We start from the raw sequence: 15,015 nt of genomic DNA on the forward strand, positions 1-15,015 counted from the left end.
CAGAGAGCAGATTTAGACTAGACATTAGGAAGAACTTCTTCACAGTTCGAGTGGCCAAGGTCTGGAACGGGCTCCCAAGGGAGGTGGTGCTCTCCCCTACCCTGGGGGTCTTCAAGAGGAGGTTAGATGAGTATCTAGCTGGGGTCATCTAGACCCAGCACTCTTTCCTGCCTATGCAGGGGGTTGGACTCGATGATCTATTGAGGTCCCTTCCGACCCTAACATCTATGAATCTATGAAGCCAAGCACAGTGTATGCCACCAGTTTAAACTAGGTGAGGGTTTACCCCTAAAAACATAATCCTTTGTATGACAAGTTCTATTCTAATGTTAAGTATATAAGTACATGAAAATCATAACCATTTCCCAGTAGAATTTGAACTTTTACTTTCTTAACCATATAAGCTAATACAGCAACTTGATCACTGACCTAAGCAAATAATGTGAATAGGAACAATTTGTTCCTAAGTCTTTTATAATATCTGAAGTGAACAAAGAAATAATTTCCCTGCAAAGGGATAACTCCAGTTATTTATTGAACACTGCCATCTGTAGCTCATATCAGGGGAGTGTAAAAAATCTTCCAAATAAAAAGAAAAATTAGTTGGAGGTAAGTAAAGCCAGGCTGTTTATTTTGGTTTGCACCGAGGAACACCCAAGACAGCATTTTAACAAAATAACTGCTCTTCAGAGCATGGCAGCAACTTCTGTACATTACAGTCCTTTTGGAAGGATTCTAATTAGAAGTGATGAATGTCTTAAATGATTAAGAATAGTCTTTAAAATAGGTCCCACCATCTAAAAATACTCTTGTAGAAAACTCCAAGGAACAGGATGTGTTTGTTTTGTGCCTATTAGCCTTAGTTGAGAAAGCAGAAGGTAGCTGTAATTGCAGTTACAGAACCCCTATCTATAAATCCCTTTGTGCACTATAACAATCTATATTTTATTAGAAAAACAATGAATGTTTAACAACTCTTGTTGACAATGGCAACAAAAGCAGAGGGCTTTGAAAAAGTAAAACTTTTTAGTTTGTGTATAACTGAACTATTACTACCTTCTCGCAAATTTAATTTTAAATAGACTTCTAAGGTCATGTACAGACATTCAGTTTCTCCTGGGAGAGTTGCTGCTCTCCCAGAACAAGCCATAAATATACAGATGTTCAGGATTTTCTCCCAGAACAAAAGTCGCCACCCCAGGAGAAAAATAACCTGGGAACAACCAAGATTAAATCACTCCAAGGAGAGTTTATCCTGTCAGAGTGAATATCTGTACATATTCTCTTCTAAGAGAAGCCACATCATAGTACTCCCACATCCCAGGATGCTTTGCTTTGCTTCCACTTCCTCCTTACCACAGGAGAACAGAACATGCCCTCTTTACCAATTCCCATATTGTGCTGCAGGGGGACAGCACAATACCAGACAGGCAGTCTGGCTTGGTCAGTCAGGGCTGCTCTGTGTTGTGTTGCTATTCTGTCTCTGGGCAGACTAAGGGAACCTGCTAAGATGCTGAGATGGGTACATAGGGGACCCCTGGCTGTGCAGCATCAGCACTGCAAGCTCCCTTCTCTTCAAGGCCTCAGCATTCGAATGCCTGTTCAGGTGTCTCTGCATAAGGTTTTCTACCAGGAGAACAAACCTGGAAAAATTCTCCCAGATAATCTGAATGTGTGTAAGCAGCTCAAGAGTACAACTGAAAAAAAAGTTTCAGTTACTCAATTGAAGAATATGATTGATGATAGCATAAGCCAATGGTTTCTATATTCTTCTAGTACAGAGGTGGGCAATTATTTTGGGTGGAGGGCTGCTTACTGAGTTTTGGCAAGCCATCGAGGACCCCATGACAGGCAGCCAGGAGCAGATAAATATTAATTTTCTAAATGTTTAGGGGCCCTGTGGCCTGGACAGAATGGCCTGATGGGCTGCATCTGGCCCACAGGCCGCATTTTGCCCACCCCTGTTTTAGTACCATAGAGATTATATACCCAGAGGGGAAGAAAATAAATAATAGGTTGAGTCCAGTAATTGCTGAATTATAGGGAAGCTTCTTCAGTGAAACTAGTGGAAAGTTATTTGTGAAGATCTTTATAGGATTTTGAAATTCATAATTTTGCCAAAAATTTGAGACAAACTTTTCAATTATTTTTTGTGTCTTTGATGTCCTATTAAAAATGTCAGTGTTCAAACTATTGATGAGTTGTTTTGTAAAATCTCCAGTATAAAAGGACTTATACTTTGAAAACTTTCCTAAAGATTATATCTTGTTTTTGATCAGGCCTACTTCTGTGCAAAGATATGACTCAAAGTAAGAATACAAAATGGAAAAGAGATAAAAGAAGGGCTGGAAGACAACTGTTTGTTAGAGACAACAAAGGGTAAAGTAAAAAATTTCTAGACATTGTTTCTAACTTGCTTTGCAAATAACTTTCTCATTTATTCACAAGTGAATAATTTCCCCTCCAAAATCATGCCAATATTTTGTAACAAACTTTACCAATTCATGTGATCAACATGATACCTTCTCATCCCATTTTCTCAAGGATTCTGAATATGTCCCTAATAAAGTATAATGCAATATTAACTCCCATGCCAGCTACTTATCTTCTCATTCTGTGACCTATTAAATACATTATATAAAGACTATTTATTCACTCCCACTTAGTACAATTCCAAGGGGAGGGGAGCGGGAATTGGGACAGGCTGGAATTGAGTTGAAGAAGTTTATGGCATGTAACAATTCTACTTCATAGTAGTTCAGCTCAATTTGATTTCTCAGTGGGGTCATAACTAATGAGTTTTCATTACATTTGAAGATATGGGAATGTGCCCGTCTCTGCTCCAGAAGGTGCTCCCGGGCAGCTCTTGCGCGGGTGGCTAACAGGGCCTGCTCTCGCTGGGGAGTCCCCGGAACTCACCGACCGTGGTCGCGGCTGGGCCCGCAGCAGGGGGGTCCCCCTCACTGCGGCCTCCAGTGCCGAAGTGCCCCTGGGCGGGCTCACACGGGGCTCCGACCTCCCCTACACCCCGGCCAACGCCACCTTTGGTTGTGGACCTTCTGTCCCTTGTCCCCGAACAAGGACTGGGCATCGAGGGCCCTTTTGCGGCTCTCTTCCCTGACGCCCCGCCGGCGTCTCTGCCTGGTCTTCCCTAGTTCCCTCACCGGGGTTCCCGCCGGCTCTAGTCCGGTTCCCTCACTGGAGTTTCTGCCAGCTCCAATCCAGTTCCCTCACCGGAGCTTCCGCCGGCTCCAATCCGGTTCCCTCACCAGGGTTTCCGCTGGCTCCCATCTGGTTCCCTCACCGGGGTTTCTGCCGGCTCCCCGGAGCCTCTGCCAGCTCGTCCCCAGTTACCTCACTGGTGGTTCCAGCTGGCCCTCTCTCTGGGCTCCTCCTCGGAGCTTCTTCCGGCTTCCTCGTCAGTTTCGCCGCTCTTCCCCAGTGGCACGGCTCTCCCAGCCTCCGTTGCTCCCGGCGCGGCTGCAGCCTGTTCGGCCCACGGCCAAGGCCCCTTGCGGGGGCTCAGTTCCACTCCCAGGCTTCCTCCCGGGCTCCACGTCCTCCCGCCGTGCGCCGCCTCTGTCTTTGGGGCCGCGTTTTATTTCCCCTGAGCGGCGCCTCTCCCTAACGTCGCTCCGCCCCAGCTGTATGAAAGCGTGGCTAACGAGCTGCGCGGGTGGTTCCCCGGCCTGCACACCACCGCTGCTCCCCTCTCCTGCGGAGCATAAGTGAGTGTTTCCCCTGGCCCTGGGCCGGGGGTTCCCTCTAGTCCCGTTGCCCCTGGGACAGGGAAATTTTATATAGAACTGTAAGCTTCATGTTACTAACCACATTTCATCAACCAAAAGATTCTAAATAACTCAGTGAACCTCAACTGAATTTGAGTCTATAAGAAAAGCTGAGACCTGGCTAATTTGCACATGCATAGTTTCAGAAATATATATTTCTTATCCTTTCAGTGCCTGTAATAGTACTTTCATGATGCAACAATGTTAATGGCAGTCTTTTAAATGGTAGGTAGTGAAAATGTTTTTTATCCAAGAAGTTATTTTGCCAACCCAGAAATAAAACTTTAAATCATCATCAACTCTCACGATATTTTCACAATATTTTTTGGTAGATTCTTTTTTAAATGATGTTAATAAGAAGGTCAGTAAAATTTCTCTAAGAATGCTTCTTCTTTGAAGCATGTGGAATTAAAATGGCTAACATTTTGAAACTTCATTAAAGTGTTTTTTCTTTTTGTTTTCTATTGCTTTTTAAGCAATTTTAAATGGTTTGTGGATTTAGAAAAGCTCTGATTTGTATGCCTCTGCATCCATGTCTATCCAGGTTACGTACTCCAGCTTGACCTTAACCCCTAGCTCCTATTTGTGCTTCTAATTATCATCTTTATAGACACTATGGAATGATTTGTCAACTGCTTGCACCTCTAGCCTAGTGGTTATGACATTCCCTTAGATAATGGGAAATCTAGGTTCAAATTCCTGCTCCAAATCAGGCTGATAAAAGGTTTGAATTTGGGTCTCCTGTTCCCTCTTGGGTTACAAGTGGGAATGGTATCACAGTGACTGGAGGATTAAGCATGTTCTGAGCATACTCACCAAAGACAAGCTTATGCATACCGTGGCTTTAAGACTTAATTGTGCACATACCCAACAGTCAAAAAGGGGTATGCCAATATGTTCCAAGAAAAAATTGGAAACTGAGAGACCTGGATGACCTTAAAGATTTAGTAGCAGTTGAGAAAATTTTCTGATTAGCAGTGGTGATTAGTAGTGGTACCTAAAGTTTGTACCTAGGTAACTAAAGAGGCATTTATGTGCATAAGACCCCTTTGAATCTCCTAGCCCAAAAAGATTCTCCCCTTCCTAGGTTAAAAAATAGCAATCAGGTCAATAATATTTTGAATCTTTCTGACAAAATCTTGCTGAACATAAAGTAAAGATAACTACAACAACCAATTTTATTCTATGGTTGATGTGAAATATCACACACCTCAGAGTTCGAAAGGCTTCCTCCCTCATCATTTTTGACATTGGGAACTATCCCAGTGCAGGCACCTGAAGTAACCTCCAGACAGTTGAGTGAAATTGCAAAGAAAAGGATGCAAAAGTACAGGAACAATTCTGCAGGCAATTCATCATTACTCTTTCCACTCTAGAAGCTTAGTCCTATTGCAGACTACCCTTGAATTTTATCTTTTGTCCTTTCAAATAGAAATGAGTCAGAAAGTTTAATAGCTTGGCAGCAAATCATTGAAAGATGCTGACCTAAAAAAATTGGGTACTATCAGGACAAAAAAAATGAACAGACAATTGTTCTGATGATTGCATAACTGCTCTAGGAAATAGGATGAAGATCATTTAGAAATACTGCATAAAATGCACCCATTATGTAGTGATCTAGTTTTAGATTCATGAGATCAGTTGTACACAATTGATATCAATGCAAAAGGTATGCAGCGTTGATGCTAACAGGAGTTAGATGTACACACAAAGAGGACAGTACACGTTACATGTTTACTGTTTTGCTGTCCCTAAGTCAGCTTGGCTTTCCAATTGTGCATCTGACAAGCATGTTCACTAGGTACCATCCATAAATCATTAAAGGTATTCTGTTCTTCTAAAGACTACTACTTTAATTTGTTGATAGTTGTTTCAATCAGTCACCCAGCAAAGTAGGTCATTCTGGGCTTCTGCAGCACTGCCTAGAGAGGCTTTGAGAATAGCTCAGAATAATTTGCTGAGTTCTACCACACTACTATGACTTCCACAAATCCTTAGTAAAAGAATTCAAGGCTCATGTCAAAATTTATCAAGACAATTGTCACCAGAGGGAAAGAGTTCCTTAAAAATCAGAGTACAAAACAAGCTCCACAAAAAACAAGTTCCTGCAAAAAGAGACTATTTATCAACTAGTGAGACAGAGATTTAATCCTGGATAGAGACAATAGAAAACTTATTACATTGATTGTCACCTGGCAGTCATCAATTCAAGCAATTGTGTGTGTCTGTTTTATAGATGTTTAAAATAATTAGTCATACAGAAAATGTGTTCAGTGTAAGATGCCACTGTCTACCTCACCATAAACCTGTCCATACACCACTGGTACAATCTGGTACAAGCTGGCAGGTATGCCAGCTTGTAAGATAAAGTGAAACCGGAAGTGCCCACTGTGGCACTTCCAGTTTCTCTGAGCCCCCATGGACTGGGGGCATAAAAAGGCTGTGGGGGGCCTGCCTCCATGTCAGGCAGCCAGGCAGCCCGACTCAGTAAGCAGCCCCTGCAGGCCCACAGGAGGGGCGGCAATGTAGCAAAAGAGGTGGCGATGCTGTGGGAGGGGCAAAGGGATGCCACAGATGGGGCGGGAGAAGCAGCGGCTGGGGCTACTCAATTAACCAGCATATTTTGTTATCTGGCATCCCCCATTCCCACCAAGTGAGGTGGTGCTCTCCCCTACCCTGGGGGTCTTCAAGAGGAGGTTAGATAGGCATCTAGCTGGGGTCATCTAAACCCAGCACTCTTTCCTGCCTATGCAGGGGGTCGGACTTGATGATCTATTGAGGTCGCTTCTGACCCTAACATCTATGAATCTATGAAAACAGAGCTTTTACTATATCAATAAAGAGACACTCCAAGGCAGAACATGGAAAAGGTTATAGAAATATAAGAAATCTCTGAAGTTGGAGACACTGGGAGAGTCACTCTTGCAAGAGCTGAGGGAATGATTCTCCCCCAGCATGCCAGGAAATTGAGGATCTCAATTGGAAGACTCAGGTACACTAATGCCAGGAGCACGGGGAACAAGCAGGAGGAGCTAACCCTCCTACTCCCCAGTGGGCATTACGGAGACCTGGTGGGACTCCTCACATGATTGGAATGTAGCTATAGTGGGCTACACCCTGCACAGAAGGGACTGAGTAGGGAAGAAAAGTGGAGGTGTAGCTCTCTGTCTGAGGGAGCAGTATACCTCCTTCGAGACTAACATTGGCTCCAAAGAAGAATGGCTCGAAAACCTCTGGGTCAAACTATGGGTGGGTACAGTGAGACAGACCTAACTGTAAGTGTATACTACAAACCAACAAACCAGGGGGAGCTCAATCTGGAGTTCTCTCGAGAACTGGTAGAGACTGTGCACACACAGGATGTGGTCATCATGGGTGACTTTCATTACCAAGACATCTCTTGGGAGGAACGCTCAGCTAAGTCATATCAGTCAGTTGCTTCCTGACCTGCACTGAAGAGCTCTACATGACCCAGGAAGTACACGGGCCAACCAGAGGTAATGCTCTTCTAGACTCAGTCTTGGCCAAAGAAGACAATCTGGTAAATGACTTGAATATAGAGGGTAGCCTGGGCGACAGCAACAATGACACCATAAGGTTCACTCTCCATCGCGAAGCAGGAAAATCAGCTCATAAGGTTGAAGGTTTGGACTTCAGAAAAGCAAATTTCAACAGGCTCAGGGCAATAGTAAGGGAAGTACTGTGGGGGACCAGGGACCGAAGGTGAAGGGAGTGCACAAAGAGTGGTCATTCCTCAAGGACACCATCCTTGAAGCACAAAAAAAGTCCATTCCCATGCAGAAGAAAGGTAGTAGAAGGGCTGGTAAACCCTCTTGGCTTAATAGGGATATCATGGTCCTCTTGTAAAAGAAGAAAAAAGCATACAAACAATTGGAACTTGGGACAGTCCCCAAGGAGGACTATACAACAGTGGTCCACAGTTGTAGGGATCAGATTAGAAAGGCTAAGGCCGTGACTGAATTTAAACTAGCAACAGAAATCAAGGACAACAAGAAGTCCTTTTTTAGGTCTATAGGGAACAGGAGGAAAACAAATGGAAGCATAAGACCACTGATTAACAACTCAGGAAAGCTGGTTACTGACACTCAGGAGAAAACTGAACACCTGAATGACTATTTTGCTTTGGTATTGCACTGGACTAAGGGGAAAATCATACTAGATAAGGTTCAGAATGGGCATGGTGGGAGTGATTGCCTTCCTACTGTTGATGTGGAGCTAGTGCGTGATTAGTTAGAAAAGTTAGACATTTATAAGCCAACAGGACTAGATGAACTTCATCCAAGAGTGCTGAAGGAGCTGGCTGAAATCATCACGGGACCTCTGATGAAACTCTTCCAAAACCCATGGCACTCAGGGAAGGTCCCTGAAGACTGGAAGAGGGCAAATGTGGTGCCAATTTTCAAAAAGGGGAGAGGATCCAGGCAACTGTAGGCCAATTAACCTTACTTCTATCCCAGGGAAAATCCTGGAAAAATTCATCAAGGAGTCTATGTGTGATATGCTTGCAGTAGGTATAATTCTGAATGACAGCCAGCATGGCTTCATCGTGGGCAGGTCTTGTCTTACTGATCTCATCTCCTTCTATGACGAGGTAACTCACCACCTAGATAAGAGAGAGGAGGTCGACATTGTATACCTAGACTTCTAAAAGGTCTTTGATCTGGTATCCCATCATATTCTCACAGGAAAATTGGAGGATTGCAGGATTAACTGCTCGACAGTTAGGTGGGAAGGAAGCTGGCTGCAGGGTAGGACCCAGAGAGTTCTAATGAATGGATCTGTGTCATCCTGGTGAGAAGTGGCCAGCGGTGTCCCTATGGGGTCCGTGCTTGGTCCAGTGCTGTTCAATATCTTTATCAAAGATTTGAATGTGGGGGTGAAGAGTTCACTGGGCAAGTTTGAGGATGACACCAAGTTATGGGGAAGCGTGGTCACACTTGAAAATAGGCCTCAGATACAGGGGGACCTAGACAGGTTGGCGAGTTGGGCAGATCGGAACCAGATGAAGTTCAACATTGAAAAGTGTAAAGTGATCCATCTTAGGATGAATGATCCCCAACATACTTACAGGGTTGGTGGCACTACACTGACCAGCACGATGACTGAAAGGGACATAGGGGTAATAATAGAACATAGTATGAACATGAGCTGTCAGTGCAATGCTGTAGCTAGCAAAGCAAACAATACTCTGGCATGGATCAACCAATGCATCTCAAGCAAAACCAAGGAAGTGAGTCTTCCACTTTACTCAGCATTGGTGAGACTGCAGCTGGAGTACTGCATCCGGTTCTGGGCACTGCAGTTCAACAAAGATGTGGAAAATCTTGAGAAAGTCCAGAGAAGAGCTACCCGTATGATCAGAGACTTGCAAAGCAAGCCATACAAGGAAAGGCTGAGAGAGTTGGGTCTCTTCAACCTAAAAAAAGAGAAGGCTGAAAGGGTACTTGGTAGCAGCTTACTGCTACATCAGGGGAATACATCAGGGGCTCAGTGAACAACTGTTCACCAGGGCACCCTTGGGCAAAACCAGGAGTAATGGCCACAAACTCCTGGAAGACCATTTTAGGCTCAACATTAGGAAAAGCTGTTTCATAGTCAGGATGTCCAGACTGGGGAATAAACACCCTCCAGAGGTGGTGCAATCACCTACCCTGGAAATCTTGAAGAGGAGACTGGACAGTCACCTCACTGGGGTCACTTGACCCCATTTGTCTTTCCTGCCTAGTGCAGGGGAGCTGGACCTGATGATCTTGAGAGGTCCCTTCCACCCCCTTATAATCTATGAATCTATAAATGCTTGGAGTTATTACTATAAAGAAGGGGATACAAACTATTTCCTGCAAACTGAATGGTCACATGTTGGCCCTGCCCATAGGACACAGTAATGTACAGCCACACAAATCCTGGGAGGGTTTTGAGTATGGGAGTTTGCTTTTCCTCCAGGAAGGCAAAATTCTTCCTCCATCAAAGGCATAGAATGATACATTCAATGAGTGCAGCTTTCATCACCTATTGCACTGGTCCAATTTTACAGGGTTACGTGGATGGGATATGGCCATAGCCCCACCACCTCCTACTTCTTATCCTTTCTTAGGCCACTGTGAAAGGAAAGAATGAACTCTTCTCTGACCACTGCAATCAAACATGACTCTTACATGGGCTTCTAGCATGGGAGACTCCATGCGTGGGTGTCTGGTACCTCTTGAGTCGGGGGGGGGGGCATGTGCAGCTGATCCCACTGACCGGGGGCAGGGGGGTCCCCCGCAGGCAATCTCACTCACCTGGCACTCACAGAGGGAGCACTGATGCTCCCGCCTGCACCCCTGCCCACTGGCTAAACAGGGAGCGTGGCCTGACAGGGGGTGCATGGGCACTGTCAGGGGGTGCACATGCACCCCCGTGCACCCTATGCACATCGCCCCTGGCTCCATGTATGTGCACCCAGCTCAAAGGACCAGGCAAATTTGTAAATGCAATCCCCATATAATGATTCTCATTTTGTTCTTGGTCAGGAACTGAAACAGGATCTCCAAAATCACAGCATGAATTGAAGAAATTATTTTTCTAGCTGGTACTATAGCATAGTCACATTCTCTTCAGACTGAGCACAGTCTCACACACATACACTCTTTACCTTACCCATGTCTAATTTTGATTTCAGATATTAAATTGTAGCTCTCCTTCTCTGTATCATCCCTTTCACTGAAGCTAGTATCTCTATTTCAGACAAGAGGAGAAGGGAATTCTTCTTCATTTTTTCTTCAAGGGGATTTTCACAGAGCATGCTAAGCATTGACTTTAGATCAAAACATCCAAGCAAGCAGGTTCTTCTGACTATACATCTTTGTTCAGAAGCCTGTGAAACTGAGACAATTAGAGTTCAGCATCTCAGCTAAAGTGACTATAGGGAATATTCCAGAAATTGCTAAGGTAGGTGGAAAACAAAGTCTGTCTAAGAAGATTTTCTTATCTACATTTCCTCTTTTATGTTGTTTGATTTGGGGAGGTATAATTTAATTTAGTTATATATTAACAACAAATTAGATGTTTGTTTTTCAGTAACGCACAAATAAAGTACAACATTGGACTGTGTGATTCTGAAACGTTTGCTTTGTTTGACAAAGATGGTAGAACACTATCTGAAATTTGGGTGCATCATCATTAGCATGGCACTTCTCATTTATATGATGTTTGATAACATTGGCTTGGGTTACTTTACTGGTGTTAAGTTTGCTAGTTTCCTGGTTGCTAGGGTCTGGAAGGGACCTTACAAACCATCAGGTCCAGCCTCCCTGCACTTGGGCAGGAAAGACTGCTGGGATCAGATGACCCCAACAAGATGGGCATCAAGTAAAATAGTTTCTGTCTCTGTTCTTAAAGAACCTCATCCATACTTCTGAGACAAAGTAACAAGGTCACTTATTTGTTTAAGAGACTCCCATGAGAAGCAATCCTGAAGATGGGCAGCAAAGTGGGGGGAAGAGGGGAGGCAAAGAAGATACTTGTGAAAGTCATGGACAATGCTGCCTACCCCTGTTTGTCAGTTATAACGTGACCATGTGTGCTGGAAGGGGACAAAAAAATTCTTGAAGGTTAGTCTCGACTTGACTTTCAACACTCCTGTCAAAGCAGTGGCCTCTAAGAAAGAACTCAGTATGTAACAAAAATGAGGAAGATGCAATGTTCCTGGAGATATTTTTAGTGTTGTGCCCTTTGATTTCATAGATTTTATAGATTTCATAGACATTAGGGCTGGAAGGGACTTTGGAAGATCATCGAGTCCAGCCTCTGCCCCAGGGGTAGGAAGTCAGATGGGGTCATAGGATCCCAGCAAGATAAACATCCAAATTTCTCTTGAAGGTGTTCAATGTAGGTGCTTGAACCACCTCCAATGGCAGGTTATTCCAGACTTTGGGGACTTGGGCAGTAAAGAAATTCTTCCTTATGTCCAGCCTGAAATGGTCTTGCAGTAGCTTATAATCATTTGACCTCATCATCCCTTGGGGAGCTCTGGTGAACAAATGTCCCCCCAGATACTGGTGGTCACCCCGATAAACTTATAGGTGGCCATCAGATCACCCCTGAGCCCGTGCTTTTCCAGGCTAAAGAGCCACATAGCTCTCAGCCTGTCATCGTAAGGTCTGTTTTCCTGACCTCTGACCATGCACGTGGCTCTTCTCTGGACTCTCTCAAGCTTCTCCATATCCTTTTTGAATTGTGGGGCCCAAAACTGGACACAGTACTGCAGCTGTGGCCTCACCAAGGCCAAGTACAAGGGGAGAATGACGTCCTGGGATTTGCTTGAGAAGCATCTATGGATGCAAGCCAGCATTTTGCGCACTTTACTAGCTGCAGCATCGCACTGAAGGCTCATGTTCATCTTGTGGTCAATGATGACCCCCAAGTCTTTCTTCTGTAATGCTAGCAAGCATAGCACTGTCAAGCCTATAAGCATGCTGCAGGTTTTTCCTCCCAAGGTGGAGAACCTTGCATTTTTCAGTGTTAAACACCATCAGGTTCTCATCCACCCATTTGCTGAGTCTATCCAGGTCAGCCCTCTTGTCTTCAGGTGTGGATGCTTTGCCCCAGAGTTTGGTGTCATCTGCGAACTTGGCCAGTCCGCTTCTGACTCCAATGTCCACATCATTAATAAAGATGTTGAACAATATGGGTCCAAGGATAGAGCCTTGGGGGACCCCACGTGTCACAGGGCACCATGACAATAGACTTCTATCAATTACCACCCTCTGGGTCTGACCACGGAGCCTATTTCCCAGCCAGCAGATCATGGTGGACCCAAGGCCACAATTGGCCAGTTTCACCAAGAGGTGATCATGGGATACCAGATTGAAGGCTTTTTTGAACTCAAGATATATGACATCAATCTCTTCTCCCTTGTCCAGGCGATAGGTCATCTGGTCATAGGAGGAAATGAGATTGGTTATGCAAGACCTACCCGCAACAAACCCGTGCTGGCTATCCCTCAGGATGTTAGCGCTGGCCAGTCCATTAAGGATGGTCTCTTTAATAAACTTTTCTAAGACCTTCCCTGGGATAGAGGTCAGGCTGATGGGCTTCTACTTTCCTCCCTTTCTTGAAGATAGGCACCACATTGGCCTTCTTCTAGTCTTCAGGCACTGCACCAGAGCTCCAGGACTTCTTAAAGAACCGTGCCAGGGGCTGGGCTATGATGCTCACCAGCTCCTTGAGTACCCTGGTGTGTAGATTGTCAGGGCCAGCTGACTTGAAGGTATCCAGCCTCTCAAGGTGTTCCTTCACGAGGTCAGCATTGATGGAGGGCAGGGGATCTCCCTCACCCGGACCTCCCTGTCCCGTAGTGAGCATGAGCGTTCCATGGGACTTATGAAAGACCAACGCAAAGTACCCATTTAATAGGTTGGCTTTTTCCTGGGTGTCAGTTGTCAGTTGTCCCATCTGATTTAGCAGGGGTCCAATGTTGCCCTTGCTTTTCCTCTGGCTCCCCGCATATCTGAAAAAGGACTTTTTATTGTCCTTGATACTCGAAGCTAGTTGGAGTTCAGTTGCAGCCTTGGCTTTCCTGGTTTGCTCCCTGCAGGACCAGACCAGTGCAGAATATTCGTCCTTGGAGATGAATCCCATCCTCCATCCTTTGTAACCCTTTCTTTAGGAACATAAAACCAGTGTGTGATAGTAAGCATTTGAAATTTGCATTTTCAGTCTGTCACAATGGCGGAGACTGTAATTCACCTCACTCTGCCTCATGGAAAGTTCTCCCTTTCTCTTTTTGTCCTATTCTTTCTTCTTTTAGGAAAATCAAATTGAAAAAGCTGCCCATGAGAAAGCAAAGAGGCATTTCTTCATGACAACAAACTTCTATGGAATGAACTGGAAGCTGAAGGAAGAATGGCAAGTTGGACATTCACCACATTTTGCTGCATAGCACAGAATGAGAGAAAGGAGGAGAGGGAAGATTGTAGCTGCTTTCCCTTTGCACCCTCATGGGTGCACAAAGAGAGATCAGATGCATACACAGTCCCAAGGGGCACTGTCTTGTTCAGAAAAGGTGCCCAGTTTGCACCCACTGGGGTGCTCCCTGACCCAACCTCAGTAAAAAGGACATGGTTCACTGGCACCAATACTGTGAACCCCTTCACCCATGTAAGAAACTAACTGTTGTCCACAGAGTACTGGAGGAACTGAAAATATCTTAACTTGCCCTAGATATATCTTAATTTGCCCTAGACATGATCCTTAACACCTGTACCAGCATAGTGAAATTGTACTTATGTAAAAAAATATAAAGATCATTACATAAGCCAGAGAGCATGGTAATATTATGTGTAATTACCACAAGCATTTTAATTCAGTAATCAGTGTTGATAAATATCTATCACCACTCAGTAAGTAACTTATGTTACCATTATACGTGCCACAATACCCAGTTGTTTCATTTCCCACTCTCTCAATGAGTTACAAGCAGTTGCAGGACTTGAATATATTAAATATGTTTCCAGTTGTTCTGATAGCTAAAAGTGAAGAAGTATATACAAGTTGCTGTTAGTTTCACTTGCCATGAAGAAATGCAGTTTGTTTTTTACTACAACCCACAAAAAGAAATTCTGGTTATAGTTCACATTGTGATCATGGTTCAATACTCCAGACTGATGGTTATGCAACACAAATAATTTTGGTAGAGCTAGCACCAGCATAGTAGCTGAGCACCAGAGACATGAATCCACCCTAGTGGTTCCAATAAAGATTTGCTTCAAAGTCCATAAGGTAATTATACTTTACAGAAAGGAACACAAGGTGACTAGTAAGAATATACTTACTAAATATAAATGATATATAACAGATTCATTCTTCCTATGCAGCTAATAAACTGTAAAACATGTCAGCAATCTATTTGTATTTAACAATGCACAATAAATATTGATATTAGATGTATGGGTATATATTTGATGAGAGTTGTTGTATATTAATTCCCAAGATACTGTGTTCTCTGAATTGCAAAATCTGCTTTTGTTTCATAGCTTTCTGATAACCTTAATTCCAGGATTCATAACTTTAAAAAAGATATTTATCGTAGGTGAAATTCATCCAACAATGAAACCTATTATAGGACTAACCAATTACGACTTGAAAATAGTATTTTAATGCTAGTTGCCTGAGCACAAACTTTGTGTTGGCCTTTGGCAGAGAGGTGAATTTCTCACTAGAAGGA

At 44.0% G+C, this 15,015-nt stretch overlaps 1 long non-coding RNA gene across 1 annotated transcript in view; it reads right to left on the reverse strand.

The window, feature by feature from the left end:
• Positions 1-15,015, reverse strand: part of LOC132251417 (uncharacterized) — a 54,959-nt gene that overhangs the window by 10,889 nt on the left and 29,055 nt on the right. The window lies entirely within an intron of this gene.

This window comes from Alligator mississippiensis, chromosome 7 (assembly GCF_030867095.1).
Source record: "Alligator mississippiensis isolate rAllMis1 chromosome 7, rAllMis1, whole genome shotgun sequence".
Lineage (NCBI taxonomy): Eukaryota > Metazoa > Chordata > Crocodylia > Alligatoridae > Alligator > Alligator mississippiensis.